Raw genomic sequence first — 20,320 nt, 5'->3', positions numbered from 1 at the left:
TAAAGAGGGAAAAAAGGGGAAATCTCCCAAACTGGGTGCTGCTGCCTTGTGCTGGAGCTGGAGCAAAGCGCTTGCTGAACTCTGGGCAACGTGCTTCTGTAAACTCTTCACCTCACTGTTGTTTAGAGAGAAGAAGAGCTGCAAGAATTGGTTTAAATAAATAAACACAGCTCRCAAGGATCCTTTCAAGCTCCGGGTTTGCAGCTAGAAGTAAAATATTGTGGATAACAAAAAGGAATTGCCCTCCTGCGAGCAGTGTTTTTCCTCTTGCGCTGTGGGTCTCTCTTTGTACCAGGCACCCAGGCGCGACTCCTCCTATTTCTAAATTTCTTCTGTCTCTGCTGGTCCCACGGAGATGGGGTTGGTCGGTGCTGGGGGCACACTACAGGGGCTGCCTGTTTGGATGTGACTCTTCCCAAGGGAGTGGATTAGTGGGGTGCAGCGAGGGGAGGCAGAGCTGGGGTGCTGTGGGTGTTTGAAGGTTTGTTAATGTAGCTGTTGGATGAGCAGCMGCTGCTGTGCAAAACCTTCTGCTGGTTTGTACCCTCGCCCTGAGTTTTCAGAGAGAAAACTTTTTCTCCCTGTGTATTTTTAAGTGATGCATACGGGGGGAAAAAGGAAAAAAAGAAACAGTTTGAAACAAGCTTTGTTCCTTCTGTTCTGTCGAGGCCTTGGGGGCAAAGAGCAAATAGCCCCGAGCCTGCCCAGCCTTTTGAACACCAGCCGTGTTTAGAAACCCACAGGTTCAACAAAACCCTATTTACTTGTTGCTCACAGGATGGCTGCTGTGCTGTTCCCTGGTTTGAAGCATTCCCAGGGGCATTAGAAGKAAGAATGGCAAACTTGTGCAGATAGAAAGGAGGGTTGCCTGGGGAAGACCATGACAGCATGGCTGTCAGTTTTTCAGGTTTTTGCTTATCCTCAGTCTTTAGAATTGTAGATTTAGCCATGTCTTTCTTCTGCAGGAGTGGTAAATGCACATGTGCATGCACACATACACTGTACTTCTCTGGCAGCCACCCAGACCTGAGTGCTGCACTTTCAAAGTGCTTTCCAGTCTCTGAACTGAAGCACAGATACACAATAATATTCTGCTGTTTGGGCACTTCTGCTGGTCGCTGCCATATAGCCCTGSTGCTCTTACAAACCAAGCCATTTGGATTTTTCTGTCACAATTGATGCTTTAAATAGTCAATACAGAGAGATTTCAGCTGTGGTGGAGTTTGGAGAATGCCACTAGGAGCTAGATGACTTAATCAGTGTGTTTTAAACAAATCTTTGAAGGAAAACAGGAAAGCCACAAGAAATTAGACAGAAATATATTTTTCTTATAATATGGTGATAGGACCAAATTTAAATGAGAAAAAACTGGKAATGTAAGTCATGTTTTACAGAAGACACTGAACTGATAAAAGCATGAAAAAGATTGTATTTGTTAAAAGCCTCTGGTATCTTGAAAGTGATATACATCATTCCATTTCTCAGCTTTCACTCTTGTCTAAACAATTTAAAGACAAAAACTAGACCATCTATTTTGTGTATAATGTGGTTATCTATTTACCCATACRCATCAGAGTGTGCACATCTGTATGTACCCCACAGGTCTGCTTTTAGAATGCTTGTCAGTAATTTTTTCCCCTCAACTCCCAGATTTCATGTTTTACCCCCTACTTCAAAAAAACAAGAGATTAAGCTGGACCCATTATTTTGACATCAAATGCAAGCCCTAAACGGTTGCTAGGATACAGGATGTGGCACTATAATATTGCTGTGGTGTAGGGTTATATTGTCTTAAGTGTGGGGAGCAGGCCATATTATAAATCTGAGTAAGTTGATGCAAGAGATAACGCTTGCTGCTCTTACCGTGTAATTAAAAGGAAGGGAATRTGTGCAGAACAATTTGGTCATACACTCTGTTTTTATTTGGAAAGTGAAGCACCATCAATAAGCAATTTCATCACAGTCTGTRTGGCTTTTGTCTGCTTTCGTTTTCTATCTGCATTAATTTAGACTAACTCTATGAGTTTATTATTGATTGACACCAGTTTAAGCAATGCTAAAATTTGGCTTTGATGTCAGACCTGTTAATTTTCTCGCTTTATTTTTCTTTTGCGAACAAATTTGTAGAAACTTGGCTTCTGATTTCAGCARTATTAATTCAGGTCTGCTTTCTTACACTTTCTATGGGGCTCAGTCTGCAAACTTGGTATGATGGGGGGGAATAAAGTGTTTTTCTTGTAGACTTGAGGGAGTTAATAATTGTCTGGAATGTCACATCTAAATTTGCTGGGACATAGTGTCGAAATGAGCCAAATTTAGTGTCTGTGTGACCATGCAAAGGAGAAGCAGATGTTTTTATTACTTGTAATCGGTTTTGTTTTTTCACGACGGGGGAAAGAAAATAAATACAACCACAAACACACAAAATGCCAGCCCCCTCTCCCAAGCCAGCCAAATGGAGATTCTTTTCTCTTGCAGTTTGTTTTAAATGTGAGTGAGTTGTGTTGGTGTGCAGCCCCTGCGTGCRGCTGGCACTGGCGGAGCAGCGGCTGATGCGGAGTGAAAGCCTGCACTCTGCTGTAGAGCTGGAGGCTCCAGTGCTCGGCAGGAAAGACAGACCTCTGTGTGCAGGGGTGCAGCTCAGGGGACAGTGCAGGTGGCATGTGGACACAGTCACCTCCTGGACGGGCTGGCTGCTAAGCACACAGCATGCCAGAGCAGCAGGGCAGCCTCCTGACCCACGGAAATTCGGCATTTTCACAGGTGAGGATGCTGCCGGTGGCTCTTGGCTTCCTCCCTCCTGGGGGCAGATCACAGGCTGTGCTCTGTGGGTCTCACCCAGATGCCACAAGACCTTTCAGGGTACTCAGTTGCAGRTGTGTTTGTCCTTAGCACAAATGCCAGTCTGAGGGATGTGACAGCTGGCACCTCAGGAAMGCAGCRTTAGCTTGGAGATGGRTGTCCATGTRTTTATTGGGKCCAAAATAMCYGTGGGCCAAACTGGTGCTGGGAAGRAGGTTGGTGCCTTCACAGAGAGGTGATGTGAGCTCTCCCACTCGTGAAATGGTGCAGAGCTGGAGCTGGAGAGGCYGTGCCGAGGCCACCAGCCAAAGCAGAGGGCAGCACTGCCTCAGAGCAGCGGAGTTGCTTCCAGCAGGATTCCCTCTCTTGTTCCTGCACCCCATTTGGGAAGCACAGCAGGGGGAAGAGGCACGGATCACATGCTCCGTGTTCCCACCTGTTGGTGGCTAAGGTGCTATTTCATATCCAGCAAGCATCCAACCCACTGACTGACAGAGAGCAGATTAGCAATTATTTTAGGGTCGTTTTAGTSGAACAATTAAATACTTCCATACCTRTTTAATCACATCTGTGCAAATATCAAATTGATTCTTGTGAAATCTCTTTTAAGATGTTAGCTTTGTCCTGCTGATTTTGTGTGTAGAGACAGGTAGGTTCACTCCTTGAATCTGCAAAATAAGATTTCTGTGTTGGGGTCTACTAGTTCTCTATTTTCAGGACACTGATTTAGAAGTCCAGCTGTGAACCCAACCAAAATGAAGCTGGATGTGCAATAACAGAARTGGAAAATAGTCCACATATTTTGGCTAAAAAGCCTTCTCCAAGGTCAAAAAGAGAACCAGTAGCAGAGCCAGGAATAGAACTGTTATCTCCCAGGCCATTTTCTTTTGCTTCTGTCCCAAAAGGCACTATGCAAGGTACAATATCCATTTGACAAATTGCACAGTTATGTGATGAATTGCATTTTTAATGCACATTTTATGGCCTCTTTTGGCCACTTCCTACTAATCTATCTTTCCTGGGGTATGTTCTTAACACTCCACAGCTCTCAATGGCTATTAAACAACAACACAAAAATGTTCTTCTCTCCCAAATGTAGAATTTACCACAACTTCTCTGGTCTGAAGCAAAGGCCTGGAAATAGCYCGGCCTGCTCAGGTGACAGGTTTAAGGTGTGATTACCCTCAGCCAAGGGGKTAGGAAGTCAGATATGTATGGCAAAAGGAACTTGGGAATTCCTAGTTTGTCATTAAATACATCAATTCCTTCTTTCCCTTCATGTTTATTAGGCCTGGTATTTATCCATAGTTCTGTGATTTAAATACAATCTGGACTTTCTTTGGTAAGATTTCTGTTCTTCAGCCAAAGCTTTGCCTCTCATTACTCCTCTCAAATCTGTGGCAACCAGCAAGTTACCTATTGCTTCTTAACGTCTTGTGTGTAACATTCACATATATGCACACACTGACCTACCAGGAGCATGAATATTGAGGATATAAAACAGCTATTTACTGTCATTCTAGCTCCTTGAGTTTCCTGCAGTAAATATGAAGTTACCACGGTGTAGGATAAAGTGACTGGACTGGGGCCCAAGTGGCTGGGACGTGTACAGACTTACACTAAGGAAGTGCTTCTAGCTGGGTGAACAAGAACCGAGTAGTTACCTTTGTTCTAAATTAACAGTGCAAATGTACTTAATTTCCAGCAAACCTGATGAYCCTTTTTGCTCTCCATCTTTCTCCCTAGAAGATTGGGAGAAATAAACTTGTTAGCACCTCAGCTTTATCCTCCCGCCTTTGGCATTTTATATTGTGTTTCAGAAAACATGAACCATGGGGGGAAAAAATCATGTTTATTTTTAAATATGAAACTATGTGGACAATATTATTATTGCATTTTTTGAAATGTGTCCAGAATCAAACCTGGAGGCAATAGACATTTGAGAGTGAAACTGGCCCCAGACAGTTAATAAATTCTGAGGAGAGATGCATAAATCAGCGAGAGTATTTCACAAACTTTTTTTTTTTTTCCTCCAAAGGGTGGGCATGGGGGAGGGAAATGTCTTTGGAGAATTGTTTTCTATCAGTTCAGAAAATAGAGAAAAGAATTCAGCAATACCCAGTGCTGGTTAGCAGATTGTCATTTTTGGGTTTGATGTTCCTGGGTTTAATTGTCTTTCATGTGAACAATGGCAGGAGCTCTCTAGTGTGCCATGCRAGCATGATAAAAGGGGGCCGTTCTTGCATAGCAATGCCTTTTTTTTATTATTAGCGTAAAAAATTAGCAAGCTGGAAGTCGTTAGAAGGAGTTCCATTGGCATTAATTGTAATGCAGCCTGAATTTGTTTGCAGACCAGTGCGGCAAGACAATAGCAGCGGGGAAAAAAGCAATATTAATAGCCTTTTACTTATTGTATCATTTTAGTGAGCCTTAATAAGGTGTCTGCTGTCAACTGGAATTTATTAAAATAAAAAAAAAAGACATGGTAATTGATGTATTGCAGTAAGTATGGATGAGGGCTCAACTTGATTAATGTATGASTTGGCTTTTTAAGGCATTTTAAAAAGGCTTCTTAACTGGGTCTTAAGAGACTGGCACAAGCCCACTGTAAACTACCTCATTGCAGTTGGAAAACAGCCTGACAGCTGCTGATGTCTCCTGTGGCTTTGCTTTTTTTTCTGATCAGAGAAAACTGAAGTAATATAGTCCTCGTCAATAATTGCAGTGCTTAAAAATCTTATAAAGGGATTTCTATTCTTCCCTCCGGAGATAACTTTTCAAAGGTTAAATTAGTTTTACTTGTGTGTGCTTCAAATATCTCGGCTCCCAATAAGGATCAAGTTTTGTTTTAAATAAACTGCTAGTTTGTGTGTTGCATTGGATTAGCACCTTGCTGAATACCCTCTCTTTCAGCATGAGATGGACACTACAAAGCACTTGGTTTAAGTCTAGCTGGAGTCTCCCAAAAACCTTCAAAATATCGACTCACTGGGGCTAGTTTAGTTCAGAGAGGGGCCCTGTCTTTTGTTATTCTTTGTGGTGAACACCTGAATGTATCAGCTTTGCTGCGCCATCGCATAACTTAGTAGTGGTGGGAAAAATTGTGTGGAGGGAAATGGGAATTAGGGACCCGGATATCTTTTTCACTTCAGTGTGATTTCAAGAAGGTGTCAGCCTAAAATACTCTGTCTGTGTAGGTGGTTCTCAAAGTGCCAAAATGCCAAAGCATATGTGCTAACAGGAAGACCCTAACATGAGGAGGCTGTTTTATGTGAATTATGAGGAAGCGGTTTTGTGGAAGTATGGCTTGTAAAACAGTGGTATTTCTGTAACTACATGTTGGCTTTTGTCTTTAGCTGCCTGTCTTGTTCTGGATCAAAACCCCATGTATTTGTCACATGGCATGGAGCAATCATTTGTGCTTACCTTGTGTTGCATTTGTATTTATCAGGTAGTCTGTGAACACGCAGACAAGTGCCTTGTGAAGAACAAATGAAGGTGTCACTTACAGAAATTGTTCAGTTAGTCTAAATATATATATTCCATATTTTCAGCTGGGGTCACCATGAGCATAGGTGTAAGGTGAAGTGGCAGTATCAAGTTCTGTTAAAAATTTCCATATTTGCATCCTGGGATAAACTGGCTGGACTAATCACGTGTTTTGTTTTTTTTTTTCCATACCGTTGTCTCCGTAAGTGCTGCAAATGGCATCCAAGTGGAYATCAAAGTCAAAGGGAGAGAAACAGACTTTTAATTTGTTACAGTGCCATGTTGTCCTTCCTGATAGTTGCGAGCCTTTCCCAGAGGAAGTGCTCATGCTTCATTAAGGATGTAAGCTTTATTAGGATAAACGTCATCAGGTTCAAGTGTTAGGAAAAGTCGCTGCTTGTTAACAAAGGCCATGGCCTTGGATAATGCAACTCTTCTCCTTGCTGAAGGCTGTGAGGTGGTGGGGATGATGGTGTTCTCCTTGTTTTGTTTTTTTCTTTAAACATCCTGATCCTGCTTGGAGATCTTGTGTGATGCGATTCTCCTCCAAAGGCTAAAAAGGAGAGCTCGTGTGCTGTCTTTCCACTGAATTCAGTCACTCATAAGAGAAAAAGGCTGGTTGAAATTATTTCAGAAATCTGTGAGTAATTTATAGTCAATTAACCCACAGCCTGCCATAAACAAAATAATATTTCCTTTAAGATTTCTTYTTCATGTTTCAAATATAAGAAGTGCAGCAGCACAGCATATGCACTTACACCTCTTTTTTTTTTCTTTCCTTTTCCTTTCCGTCAGGATTGCTATTAAATGAAATTGTTATGTGGCTCTAAATATAAGTTCAGTTTCTTTTTACATGAGAAGTGTAAACTTCTACTTCTTTCTAAGCAGGCTCCCTTCTGCATGAGAGATGGAACTGGGGGGTGATCTTTCTAKTAACTTTTTTTTCTGTCACCTTTGTTTTATCCAACAACACTTCTCCARTAGCTGTTAGGTAAAACCTTTCTTTCTTCTGTCCTCTGCCAGCAGCTGAGAGGAAACTTGAATGAATTGATAATGATACAGCATTGCATTAATTACAGTTCCTGCTCCTTCTTCAGCCCATTGGCCACTCAGGCTTTCCAGTTCTGGGCAGGACTCCAGTTGCTCTAATATGGCATTGAGGATGATATTTAAATATAAACAGCTTAGTGTTTACTCTTCTAGTTACACCACTGTAGCACATACCACAGTGGTCCCATGTACCTCTGTGATTTCTGGTATAAAACCCCATACTGYCCCAGTGATTTCTTCATTTAGCCTAACTCACAGTTTACATAATAATTCACTCCAAGGTCTGATTCACCTCCAGTCATTTTCTCCTTCTCATTTCCTTCTCACCTTCATTTTTAGGCATGGACTTTTTGAAATCTGTTCCTGAATATACCCAAAGGTTGCAAGCACTTGAAAGCTAAGTGTGGATTCTGATCAAAATTTTACAAATGGTTTCCATTTTATTAAGGAGTCAGATTGAAGACCATTAATAAAATGGAAACTCTGCAGCTTAATCTAACCTTGATATATTTCCAGCCTAATGCATCTGCTTATAGCCCTGTCACCGCTGGATCTGAGCACTGAGAGCATTGTTGAATACATTTTCATACCTTTGCATTTTTTCCCCCCCATCCCAAGACAGGCCAATTTCCCRCCGTTCCAGGCATCTTTCTTTCCTGGCTCTGGCTGGGATTAAAAGAGTGGTGCCAGCCTTTGTTTGATGCCCTGTTTGGTGCTAAATGTATCGTTTGCTTGGTGGCAGAGCAGCACTGCAGAAGGGACATTGAACTTGTGGCAGATTTTGGAGGTGGCCGAGACCAGGTGCCACCTTCCTTGGTCACTCCATGGGACAGCCCTGTCCAAACAATGAGCAGTGGTGATGACTGAGAAGGGTTCTGCAAGCCTGACTCGTGAGGTTTCACGCTGCCCACCACCTTTGCCTCTGCTGGAGCTTCTGCTTTGCCATTATGTGTGGCCTTCTGTGTGCTGGGGGCTTTTCTTCTTCCCACCCAAAAATTCAGCTTTCCCAGCAGACGTACAGAGGTGACCTCAGCTTCTTGGGTGGCAGGTCAGCTGCAAATCTGAATGGATTTATCACTGAGTTGTGAGTTATCCCTAAGCAATAACTACCACACAAGATATTATTAATTAATCTAATTATTTAACAATTGTGATTAGAAAGTGGAAACCAGAGTTTTACAAGGCAAGTGTTTTTTCGGGCATTTAAARCACACTTCTCCCAGCTCTTCCTGGGACTGAACCTGACCTTAGCAAATGGATGAAATAATTGACTTTGCGACACAGATCCCTCGTTTGGGGTTGACGRCAAATTTGCTTTCACTCGCAGTTTTTGAGGTGCACACCTGAAAAAACCCCATTTCYTCCTTTGCTCAGCTACCATTTCAAAGCCTGGTGCAAAGTCCTTTCAGTGGCACCGAAAGAGGTCTCGTCTCTTGCTGCATCAGAGCACCAATCTCAGATTCCCCCWTCGGAAAGTGGCCTCTAGTTATTACAGGAGTAAAAGAGAGACGCTCTCTGCCAGACGTACACGGAGACTAGGTGTCTGTGCTGACACATCAATACAAAGAACTGTTATCAGAGGAAAATTTCTCCTTCTAAACCTGGGCTTCAACTAATATGAACAGACATATAAAGGCCCTGGTGAGTGACCTTTCTTTGCACGAGAATATGTCTGCTCAGGGATTTCTTAGTTCATGTTAATTGATTGCCTGATGGGATTGATTAGCTGATTGATTTACTGTGGTTTGTGATTTAACACGAAGATTGGCCTAGGGGAATCTTCAAAAGTTTTCAGTGTGGAAAAGATATTTGGAAAAATCTGGCACTGGCAATGAGTGTTTCTGAGCACAACCCCAGTGTCTTCTGTTGGATGAATCCCATCACTGAGGATGTAATAACTTGGCATGAGGAATGCTGTATGGACTGGGCTGGAGCAAAGCAGGCAGAGGAGAGGAGCGAATTTGCAGCATCTTTGATAACCAGTATTAATTTCATATACACCCACTTCAAGTGCATGTTAACAATGCCGGTGGGTGCGMTGTCCATCTTCTCTTATCCTTTTGTGGGCACAGGGAGAGGGAATACTGACAGGATGTGTGCTGAAAATCATGGTCCTTTCCCCTTTTGCTGCAGGASTGGGCTCCTAATCATTGTTCTCTGCGTGCTTTTGCTCCCCCCTCATCGCCTTGTGTAGATACTCGTACAGTTCTTACTGTGGAGGTRTAGGGAAAGACAGGAAAACCCTCTCAGGAGGGGCAGCCTTGCAGCAGAGACCACCCCCAGYGCTGTGGTTCACACGTGTCTCTGCCTCCTGGCAAAAATGCCATTTAGTGTGAGGCACCAGAACCAAAATTCAGATCTGTATGACAATTTTCAAAGCATGATCTGAGCGCCTGGTGGCTGCAGTTGAATGGCTTTCCTCTTGCTTATGTAAACTTGTTTCAAAGAAATCTTGTGGTACACACACAGTGAGGGTGCAACAGACCTTCTGTTCGTGCTCTGGGTATTTCTTGGTGCTTGGGAGACTTGGAAAAAAAATATATATATGTTTCCTATTAACCTGTTTTGAAAATAGTCTTCCCATATCAAAGCRTGTTTAAAAAGCAGATTGCATTTGATAGCAGTAGCTAAAATGCAGTAAGAAGCAGCCTTTTGATCTGTTGCAAATAAACTCTTCTGCAGATAAATACGTTACAAGTGTATTTTTGTTCATTTGCTATCAAATTTAATAACAACCAGTGGAATTGAGTTCAACCAAAATGGTTTCATATCAGACTTTGAATACATACTTTTAAATATTAAAAGATAATGGTTTGTATGGCATTGTTATATAATGCATTTCTTGTCTTCTCTTGTGTGCATGTGACGAATTCCAGTCGATAAGCCCAGGACTCTGGAGTCAGTTGTCTGGCTAGTTATTAAGATTAAGATAAGTGCTGAGAAGGGAAAGATACAGCACATTGTACTGCCCTGCTGGGACGGGGCCACCTCGGATTCCAAGAGTAAACAATGCATTAATTCTCCGTGGCTTATTTCAAACCCGAGGTGTGCACTGTAAATATTTGGGAAATATGATGGAAAGAGCATGGAAATACTTTTCTATTTTTTTATCCATTAAACGTTATTACTAAAAAGTGAACCTTACTTCCCCCTTGGGTCCTAATCATTATGCATGTATAAAAACCCAAGACTAATTTCTGTTAATTACTTATGAAAAGTAACTTTTTTCTCCTTACCMAAGCCATAAAAAAGCAGACAGACATTTGGACGGCATTATCACCAGTCACTTCATGCTGAATGTGCCACAACAATAACAACATAAGTAATGCCCACACAGCAGAGCTCAATTAGGGTGTGGGGAGGAGAAGGGGGGCAGTGGGACTGCAAGGTCTGAATTGAAGAATACTGAAGCTAATGATAAGTTTCCTTATGACTTCAGAAAACTTTGAATTGGATCCTTAGTGAGATCAGGGATTTCTGAGCATCTTGGAGCTGTTACTGCTGGTGTCTCTGCAGGGGGACCCTAAAGGCATTACTCTGCCTTTGCCAAAGGGGGAGAGGGGGAAAGTTTTCTGTTATCCCAAAATATGAATGCAGTATTGAAAACAAGACCAATTTCCTGAAGTTCAGTTGTTGATTCTCCTAACTTAAACATGAGCTTTGCTGCAAATTGGTAGTCAGTGCCTTCGAGGCAGCAAAGTTTAACTTGTCTGTAGGATTGCTGGGAGGAGTGACAGAAAGCAGTAATTTAGAAAGCATACTGAAGCTGCGTGCAGTGTAATGTGGACCACTGGATAGCAATTAATTTTTGTTAATGAATTTAAAACTAGATGCATGGAAGTGGTTATATGAAATGTATAYGCTGCTAAACAGCTAACTAGTCCTTGGGGTCTGCATTGTCATTATCTGTGCGTAAATCATTTCAGCCACCATGATCTAATGAGTCAAAAACTGCTCTGGAACTGTAGCTGAGATTTGCAAGACACTTTTTGAAAAAYCTCACGCCCTGCTTCATCTTGTGGCCCTTACGGTGAAACTTTGTCTGTCCTCTGATTAATCATGCCTGATGTGGAGACAGTTTATAGGTTTTATTGTGTTTCAGAGGGGTTATTGCTAAACTGTAGGAATACTCCATGTTAGTGGAGATGGGATATTAAGGGACATTTAAAACAATTCAAGGGAACGAAGGAGCACAGCTAAAACGTCCCCGGTGATCCCTCCTAAATCTCACTGTTCTTATGTGGTGGGAAGTAGATTTAAAAAAATTAAAATAAAATAGTTAAGTGTGAAAGGCTATCTGACTAAACCATTCAAACCACATTTTCCTGAGCATCAGAAAGTTCCATTATTGAATTAGAAGCTGTCTCTTTTCTTCATATGTTTGTTAAATCTTTGTACTTCCTTAGCTCACCTAAGGTAAATGCTACGATTTCCTCTTAACCAGCAATGAAGATAAATAGCTCCTGAACCTTTGCTGTTTACAGTTATCTTAAGCAAAACCAAAATTAAAGCAGAACCACTGCCACATCACAGTTCCTTTACAGAATCCTGAGTATAGGACAAAAAGTTGGAATGTCTCAGATATACATAATACATGAAAATTAAAATATGCACATGTATATTTGTGTATGTATGTATATTTACAACCAATCATTAATAGACCTAAAAAAAAAAGTAATTAATATCTGAGTCTGATGTGCTGTAACCAGATAAGTGAAATGTACAGAGCAGACTGGAATATTTGGAATACCACGCTCTGTTTCTCACCTCTTTTTTCCCAGCGTGGGCATTATATCATGGTTGTGTACATTCCAGTTAGCTGCAAGTGAGAAATCACCGCCGAGGTCGCAGAAATGTCAGTGCCACAGACGCCGAGGACAAAAAGGGATGGAATTCCCTGCTGTAGCTCTAATTATCAAAACTCAGATGATCCGAGAGGAAAATGTGTGTGTCTGTATGCTCTGTACTGCGGTCTGACAGAGACACTGCCTGGCTGAAAAGCCATACAAACAAACCTATGCCATAACCTATTTCAGATTTTAAAACACTGAGTAAATTTGAATAAATCTGGCACACGCATACAGCTTGTGCTGTAAATTCATTGAATGTTCTTGAACCCAGCTACGTGTGTTTTAAGCTCTTTAGCTGAACCCTGCATGGTCTGAAATACCCAGGTAGTTAGCATTCCTGCCAGTTTGATATGATGGAGACCTTTACTTGAACTGACCTCAGAAGGAATAGAAGACTAATTGAGGCAGCCCTAGTTCTAGCTCTCTAGAGGTGTAAAACTGCAAATGGTATCTGGTGCATGCATAAAAAGGTTTACATAGTGGAAGAGGGATATTGGAAGGGAAAGAAAGACTTTTCTTTCTCCGTATCTCAGCAGCCCTTTCCCTCTTCCCCCTGAAGCTTCAAGGAAAAAAAATTCCCATCTTAACATTAATGCATGGTTAAATTAAAAAAAAAAAAAATTAAAAAAAGGAAATAATGCACCCAAACAATCCAGAAGGTAAAATTAGGACAGTACTTGGGTGCCTCAGGGCTGTAATTAAAACTATCCAGATAAAAAGAGATATTCTGCCTCAGATTTATGCTCTGAGAAGAAGGAAAAAAAGGCTGAAAGTGAAACACAGCAAATGAAATCCGTAATTCCAATGTATTCGAGTCGCCCATCAGAAGAAATGGCATTAATTCAGGTACCCAATTACTGTAATGTGGTTCAGAGCACCTCAATAGGTGTTTCAATCTCAAGCCAGGACTAACATTTGTAATCCTTTAAATGCACTTAAGAAATTGATGTTACAGCCCCACAATCTGTTAGGGGCCTTGCTTCCTGGCTGATTGCAAAGTATCCCACCATTAATTGGATCATCAGAATGTGATCCGCGTTCTGGTCCCCGGATTATGTAAGACTGACTTTGCTCTGACGCGCTGAACCAGAGGCTTCTTTTGCTGGATATTTTGACCCTTAATGTAGATAAGTGGTATTTTTCATCAATCTTAGCTTGCATTAAAAAAGGGAAATGTCAGTTCAATGTGGGGCGTTTAACTTAATTCAACATCTTTTAATTTAATACCTTGGAAAAGTTAGTCCGTCTCCGACCTGCTGGAGACTTCTGCTGATGGAATGGTTTGTGGAGCAGGGCTGGAGGCGCGTCTTTCCTGCTCCGTAACACAGGTAGCTCCCAAAAGCCTATCCATGCTTCATCCCTATATGAAAGGGAAAAGTGAAAAAAACCCCACAAAAATACCACCAAAAAACTCCAAACCAGAAGAACAACAACAACAAAAAAAAATCCCCAAAATGGCAACCTGGCCATATTTACCATATTAATAATGAGTTTCCTCAGCTCCTCTGGACTATTCCCTAATGACTGCTCTATATGCCTGAGGGAAAAGAGGCAAAAAAAAAAAAATTCTGTGTTTACTACCTTGTCTTTTTTTTTTTTCATGAGCTTCAGGTTTTTGATTTTTTGTTTTTTTGTGAATCACAGTGCTTTGATTAATTGGCTCAATATTCTTAACATGCTTTAGTGCTGCAATAATGGTCTGAAAATCCTCTTCATAGACTAAACACTGTTGAAAATGTGGGACATTTTTTTCTAACAGAAGGAGGCTTTATGTAAAAAAAAAAAATTAGCAGAATAGGAACAGGACGTGTTGTAACAGTTGGGTTTTTTACCTTCTTTTTTTTTTCATGTACTGCATCATAAAAGCCCTCCTAGTGCTTCTTTTCCTGATACTGAGTGCGTTTATCCCACTGGTGCAGACAGAAGTTCAAAGGCGACTGCAAGGTTGCCTTTTTTTCTTTCCAATGAAAATAGTAAGTTTCCCAGTTTTCTGAGCATTGCAACAGGCATCAGATTCATCTGAGTCTTGCYATAGCTTTGGGAAAACCATTATAGGGTGTAGTATCTTTTGGGCCTGTGATTGTTAGGAGTGAAGATGTTAAGGAAAGTAGAATACTATCAGTTATTGTGACCAAGGCTTGATGTTTTTTCTGGAGCTGATGCTTAATGATAYTGTGTATGGCAATGATTTCAGTAAAATTAGTACTCGCTACCTACATAATACAGGTATAGAAATATAAATGCGTGTGTTAAAAATTACTGTAAGAATCTGACTTTTTTGGTGTCTCAGCGAACGAGCAACCTCTTTTCATTCGTCACACAGAGGTAGAAACTCATGGAAACCATTTGCAGCTGAGGYTGGCTGACTTAGGTCTCCATTCTTTTGTTTTCTGTCAAGATCTGTCTCATTTTTTCCAGCTCTCCCCTCTCCCGCTTCTTTTGCAAGGCATTCAGATKTAGTGCCATTCTGTGGGTACACTGTGCTGAGGCACAGCAGTGGTGAGGAAGTGGCTGGACTTCATGTTTCACTCTCATCTTCTAGGCTGGGGACACTTATTTTGTGAGGTTGTTAAAACTCTACAGGTTGAGGGAAAACAAAGCCTTTGAGGCAATACATTTGTTTCATGCGAAGCATTCGATCCCAAGGAGAAGCAGATGGAAGAGTGTGGCTCTTGTATTTCCGCCACTCTCCTACTGGCCAGGACCAATCCAAAGTCTGCCTTATAGGGGAAAAAAGGTCAAAACCTTGAGGCAGAGAGTTTAAACGTGAGGTTTGGGACAGTCTTGTTAGACAAGTCATCCACATGGTTTCGCAGTCACTTAGGATGATGAGAACTTGTGAGCTTTCCTAGCATGTCAGAGAATGCAGCTCTCCTTGGTTTAGTCATCAATTCTCAGGTTTTGTAGTTTGGCAGAATACCTGGATTAGCCTTCTTGCTGGATTCAGAGACAGGAAATATAGATACACAGAAAGCCTTTTGGTGAGATGTATTTTTGAGATCCTGAACATTGATAGGAAGAGAGCTGCTCTGGCATTTGGAGTGAGATGACTTGTTAACAGTGAACAGTGGATTGAGCAGGAGGAGGCAGTTTCTGGTGCTGGCCAGGGATTTGGGTCCGTGTTGCTGTTACTCATACAAGGTGTGTGGCTTATACGTAAATGCCTGACCTTGCTTTTTTTTTTTTTTTTTTTTCCTCCCCTCTTTTTTTTTTCTCTCTCCTTTCTTCCTGATATGAGCTGAATAGGCAGGCAGATATATCCAGCTCTGGTCAGCCGAATTGGCGCTAGAGGTGATACGGTGGTGCACCAGGACAGGGTAACCTTTAGGTTCAGGCTCCAGGCTGGAGCACAAGAAATCTGTGTGTTCCCAGCAGCTCTCTGGCTGGTACCTTTGAATTSTGGTGGATGTTGGTCATGGTGGTCCTCTCATKGMATTTGTACAGCTCCTGATGCAGGARGATCTCACCTGRAACATCAGATACCCCTGAACTGTAAATAACAGCCCTGGATAGAGATTTCTGTTTCAAAAACATTGTATTTTTCTATCAAGCATGTTTCATGTTACAGTGTTTGAATCTCCATGTTCTCCTTGGAATGAAGAATGTGGATGAAAAATGTGAGTTCCTCCTGTCATACTTTATAGTTACTACACTAACGTGAAGAGAAGTCTGAAGATGTGTATTTATGAATTATCTGTGAGGGAATTACACCTGCTCAAGCTTTAACGAGCAGTGTTGACTATTTGGCCATGTTCACCTGGCATGAACAGAATCRCCTTTCCTGAAGTGAGTGAAGCTCTTTCTACTTCTGCCAGACCYAAGTTTAAGTCGGAGACTTCCAGTCTCATAACTCTGCTTGCTCAACACCAATACAAAGCTCTTTCATGAAAAGAGAAGTATAAAGCAATATAGGCAAGTCTATAATTACTTTGGCCACAGAACAAACATATTGTTTCTTCCTGCTTGGAAGGGCCTAACCTTCTGCAGGGAGAGTAAGGATCTGTGATACCTCCGGTATTGATAGCGTTCCTACAGCAACTGCRTTTTCCAGCGAGCTTTGTACGAGCATAAGATGCTTATTCTGAGTTATTCTGTTGCGTGGAGRGGAAAGGAAACTGCTTGCAGCTTGTGGCAGTGCCTTGCTGGGCAATTGATTTTAAGCAGTGCATCTCTGGGTGTTTTTGCTGTGTGCAGTTGCATTGGAAGCGCCTCACTTCCAATCTGTTTAATTGGAGTCTTGGGTGACGCTCCTCTGCTGCCTTATACACAGACAGAAAGATGATAGACATTTTAGCTTTAAGTACACTGCAAGGTTGGAAAGTGAAGTTGGGTTTGCTCTGAAGCAGATGTATTGGTTTCCCATGCTTCGAAGACAAATGGAGGCTCATCCATCGCTGCTACACCAATGTGCCGGTGCTCCTTCAGGCTGCTTTGGGATAGGATTTCAGTTTGCCCTTCCTTCCTAATGGGGTCCCTTGGTGGAGAATGCCATCCAAGTGCAGGATGGATGAGGTGCCCTAAGGACCTGTATCAGGTTTGCCTTTTAAGCATTTCCTTGCTGAACTGTGAACTGGACTTTTCTTGGAGTGCTGTGTGAGGGTGTGAATTCAACTTTGAGACAAAAAAAGGGAACAAATGCACTTACACCAGCATATGTCAGCCTGAAAGCACACAGTGTTCGGTGGCACTATTCATACACATCTAAAATTATTTTCTTGTAAWGTCTTCAGTATTTCCCCAGGGCTCCTTGCTTTGTTCCAACTCCCTGTGGAAGAGGCTGAGAAAAATGGCTGGCGCGTTTGTTTCGGCCACTGTCAGGGCCAGGCTCGCAGCAGAATTAATTCTGTCCTCCCTAATGACCATCAGTTACTTCATTGCCAGGGAAGGAACCCCCCTGTCTGCAGGATCACAAGAACGAGGTTTGGTTACRCAGGGAAACATCTGTGAAGGCTGGAGTGTTTCTGCCTGCCTGTGTGGCTGGGTGACATAGGTTTCTCTGTCGAGTGACACTTTCCTGTCCCAGGGTGGGCTAGCTACAGCCTTTTGCTGGTTTTGGTTTTCCTTTGAAAACTAAGCCATGTGTTTCCTTCATTTTATGTGGAAAAAGATTTAGAAGAAGTTGGCAGGATGAAAGAAATAAACACATGTAGTGTATCCATTGTGGTCGTGTCCTCCCCTGAGGTTCTCAGTTCTCTGAATATGTTTGTGAGACCAAGTGGGTTTCTGTGCAGATGGAATATTTCTTTGCATCAGGATGCATGCTTTTTTGGGGGTTGGGCTTCTGTTGAAATTCATGAGCCCACCTTTTGCACAGGTCAAACTGTGCAAAATGCAGATATTTTTCAACACAGCATTGCTTAATTTCAGCAAATTCAGTCCATCCAACACAGCGGTGCAAAACACATTCCGTGTTTCTGCTTCCCAGACTGGCACACACTATGAACTTACCTGTGCAATGAATTAGATGCTGTTGGTAAAAGTGCAGGAGGAAACATCTTAGAAGGGAGCACTAATGAGCAGCCTTTGCTATGTTGTGAGCCATAGCTCACATGAACTGGGGTGTGAAGCTSAGCACATCCCTTTTAAATGGTTGGTTTTGGTTTTAGTGTCGAACCCAGCTGTTCCTTGAAACATTCAGTATAGTGCAGCAATTTAGAGTGTAATGATCTCGTATAAGGAGGCAGATGTGAATCACAGGTGAGCTGCTTCTGAATGATGGCASAGCTCTGAGCACTCCCCCTGCCCTTGCCTTTCCCCTCCCGGTCTCTCGGTCTCCGAGATTTATTTTTTTCCTCTCCCACTGCTGTTTTGCAACACAGGTGGGCATGTTCCAGTACGAGTCTGATGAGCCTGCTGTGTACTGGTTCATCTGGTTCTCATGGTTGATTTTAATGTCTTTTTTTTRCTTTGCCTACCCTGAGAAACCCATACTGCCTCGAGTAGTTTTGAATATACCAATAAGTGTRTGTCACAGAATGAGAAGCAAAACAGAGAACATGTTTTCAGCCAAGATTTGGAAGTGGTAGGAAATGACCTCTTACCCTTCTTTTGCTTTTTAGATCTTTAAGCCCTTAGCCACCCTAAATCTACTGTCCCTATAAAAAGCTGCATTTTAAAAGGCTTTAGGAGGCTTGCTGACCTTGCAACCTACTTTGTAAGGAGTCTGCACCCACAGCTATTAAACAAAATTAATTTCAGCACTTTTAAATTGTTAATCTTGCAAAAGACAACTTGCTTGCTCTCCAGTGATCCCACAGGTCATCATTCTGTGAGCTGCAAGCCATCACCAGGGTTCATGGCTCTCAACATCATGAGAATGCTTGTGGTCTCCCAGTTGCCTTGCAAAATTAATTCCTCTGCCCTCCACGTTTCCTCCCCAGCAGCTCTTTGAGATCTGGGCTCTTGGTGAGCTCGTTGTGTGTAGCAGCTATTCACCAGTAGCCACGCCACAGATTGTTCTCATTTTGAAGTTACTCTGTCCTGACTCAGTTGCTTCTCAGCTCATAGGAATGAACTTGGGGCAGCAGGACATGAATTCAGGTAGGAAATGATAGGTTTTACCTTCAGAGTGTTAAGGTTTCTGTTGGAAGAGTGATGTTCTTTAGGTTACATTTCCTTATATCCACGGGGCAGATACTTTACCAGGTTTTAATTTATTTTAAATCTTCTTAAGTGGTTGTTTTTTTGTTTTTTTGGTTTGTTTTTTTCTGCCTGGCCATGAAACTCGGAAATGTTGCCTTTTTTTCCTCCAGGTGGGATACATGTGAATGCACTGGGGGTGGGGAAGAAAGTGCACACTGTATCTGCTATTATCATGCCTGGTTATCCCTGCTCCTTCCACCTCTTTTGTCTCTGCCACTCAAGCCAATTTCAGCCATCCGCCGACTCTCATTTGGGATAATAGCCTCTCTTTTTACTGTTGTCTTGTCATGTTTGATTCGGCAGCACAAGGGTTTTAAATTAGCCAAAACGTTTGCATGCTGGGCTTAGTCCGCTGCCACTACCAGTTGTAGAGCCACTAAACCACTTGATGCTGAAATTGATGATTGCTCGGAAGGAATAAGAAATTGTTGGTGGCTACCGGGAAGATTCATTCACGCCGAGCCCCTTTTAAGAAACCTGGGGGGGAGGGAGAGAGAGATTTCCTTGAGTTTCCTGCTGCCTGGCTGGTGGTTGCATTGTGCTTGTGCCAGGTTCCTGCTGAGTGATTACAGCCTTGCTAGGCTGCGTAGTTCCTGTGATTTCAACGTAAAAACAGAAGAAGGAAAATATAGAGGGAAAGGAAGGGGGTGGGGGGATAAAGCTTCAAAGACTTGCAGTTCAATTCAGAAACATAGAATTGTGATGTTTWAACTCACCGCCCGCCTTTTTGTTTTTGTTACCTAATTTATTCCCCCTGGCTTAAAGTTTACTTGTCAGAAGTTTTACTCTGCAGAAAAACTCCTGTATTGGCCTGCTTTTGTTGGTGATACTAAACCACAGCTGGGCTGTAAGCAGTTTTTAATATTCTCTGGATTAAAAATGATCCATCAACAATGGGATCAGGGATCACYAAGAAACTACACAAACCTCCTAATAATACCCCTACATGCCCCTCCCCAATCGTTTTGCTTGTTTACAGTAGTGTTTRAAGACATCAGAGGCCAGAAGTTATAAGGGAAAAGAAGATGAYGCTGCTTGAGAAAGCGTACAAAGAGAAAAGAAATGTTAAATGTGATCAACTAGGGGTAGTGTGACGGATATAATTGTATTCCAGAACTACATAAAAATCCCAAATGCAAAKTGAGAGAGGCATCTTTTATTTCTATTGAGTGGATTTCTCTTTGAAGAGGGAATATTTTGTTATTTTATTTTTCATATTCCACCACKAATTCCTGGGCTCCAGTGATGACAGGTAGTCAAATGATCACAAAGGTCAGTGAGAGACCCATGTGCAGTGGCTCAGGGTTTCCCAGTCCAGAGGCAAACAGAAAATAGCAGCAATTRTTATTTTAAAACAAAACAACCAACCAGAGCCTCTATTAGCCATATATGCAAGTTCCCAGACAGCTGGAAGCATGGCTTCAGATATATCATTCATTATACAGTGTCACAAATAAGACCCTAAATAAACACATGGGAATAYGATT

General features: G+C 42.1%; 1 protein-coding gene across 15 annotated transcripts in view; it reads left to right on the top strand.

Moving 5' to 3' along the window:
* Positions 1 to 20,320, top strand: part of ESRRG (estrogen related receptor gamma) — a 448,915-nt gene that overhangs the window by 199,977 nt on the left and 228,618 nt on the right. The gene's annotated exons all lie outside the window — the stretch shown is intronic.

Source organism: Malurus melanocephalus, unplaced genomic scaffold (assembly GCF_030028575.1).
Source record: "Malurus melanocephalus ecotype Western Australia unplaced genomic scaffold, MMel_1.1 scaffold_48, whole genome shotgun sequence".
Taxonomy (NCBI): domain Eukaryota; kingdom Metazoa; phylum Chordata; class Aves; order Passeriformes; family Maluridae; genus Malurus; species Malurus melanocephalus.
This window is presented reverse-complemented; position numbering and strand designations above follow the sequence as displayed.